The following is a 1,346-nucleotide window of genomic DNA, read 5'->3' as shown; positions in this document are numbered from 1 at the left end:
TGACGAGAGTTAAATTTGGGACAATCAAGGATAGTAGTGGGAGGTTGTGTGTGGAGTCAGAGGAGATAGGGGAAGCACTAAATAAATATTTTTCGACAATGTTCGCTATAGAAAATGAAAATGTTGGCGAGGAAGATACAGAGCTACTTGCATCTAGACGAGAAGAGATTGAGGTTCACAAGAAAGAGATATTCGAAATACTGCAGAGTGTGAAAATAGATAAGTCAGCTGGGCCGGATGGGGGCGATCTGATTTTGTTTAGCAAATGCACTGCAGGAAGATACAAATCAAGCTGATGCTTACAACGGCTCGTTTTGAGCTGCTAATTTCAGTGAAGTGGCGGCGCCAATAAAAGGTGTCACGCATCTCGTCTAATTCCACATCCTGACCTCGAAATGACCAGAGGTTTCTCGCTGGGTTTCTGCAGGGTCTTGCTTGGACGACACCATGACACTTTTTCACTGGAGTGGATCATGAAACCGCGTCGTGACTGTGAATAAAACGATGGAAACTTCCAGCAGAGAAGGAGGCGACCCTGAAGCAGGCAGCTGAGGACAAATGTTTCTCCTTTGGCAGTGAAAGGCATTGCTTCACAAATTGGAAACTTCGAAGTGAAGCAATGTTGGTGAGTATCTTCGCTGCTTGTTCACCTTTTTAATTCTGATTCCGTGAAAGTCCATGGCATTACATATCGACATTCTGCCACGGGCGGGCTTGCCTCTTGGGCCAGTGGCGTAATGGATAACGCATCTGACTTCGGATCAGAAGATTGTAGATTCGATTCCTACCTGGCTCGAGGGGGACTGTTTCGTTTAAACCGTGGTATACGTTGACGCTCCCCTGTAAAGTTCTTTCGGGACATCGCCTCTGTGCTTCCGCATGTAAAACTTGCATTTGTCCTTTTGTCCGTTTCAAATTCCAGCTCTCCACGACGGACACCTCCGTCAGTTTGGCGGTATCTTCTGGTGTGTCTCCCTCTATGGGTGAAAATGAGCCCGAGTTCCTCAAAAGAGTTACAATTCGTTATACTTCTGTCCCATTATTGTGCCATGTCAGAACATTGGATAACCTCATTGACATTTGACCTGGAACATTAGAACACACGAGACTTTGGGCCAAAGTTCGAAACTGCGACTAGTGTAGATGGCTCTCTGATTAGCCGCAATGCACACGGGGGGAATGACCTTTTCCCACTTTGTAAATCTTCGAAGACAATTTGAAAAATATCTGCAACGAAAATGTTCAGACAGGGTGTTTTATTTACACCAAGTACGATAGTATCTATCGCCTTGTCTTGTTATTTACTTGTGAGTATTCGGTATTCTCAGCACCATGGCCCGGATCGT

General features: G+C 45.3%; 1 non-coding gene across 1 annotated transcript; it reads left to right on the top strand.

Annotated features, from left to right (window-relative positions):
* Nucleotides 1-723: 723 nt before the first annotated feature.
* On the top strand, nucleotides 724-796 carry trnar-ucg. The gene has a single exon. It is a non-coding gene; the product is annotated as a tRNA-Arg (tRNA).
* Nucleotides 797-1,346: the final 550 nt, after the last annotated feature.

The sequence above is a fragment of the Chiloscyllium plagiosum genome, unplaced genomic scaffold, assembly GCF_004010195.1.
Source record: "Chiloscyllium plagiosum isolate BGI_BamShark_2017 unplaced genomic scaffold, ASM401019v2 scaf_65077, whole genome shotgun sequence".
NCBI classification, from domain to species: domain Eukaryota; kingdom Metazoa; phylum Chordata; class Chondrichthyes; order Orectolobiformes; family Hemiscylliidae; genus Chiloscyllium; species Chiloscyllium plagiosum.
The sequence above is the reverse complement of the archived record's forward strand: the minus strand, read 5'-3'. Positions and strand labels throughout refer to the sequence as shown.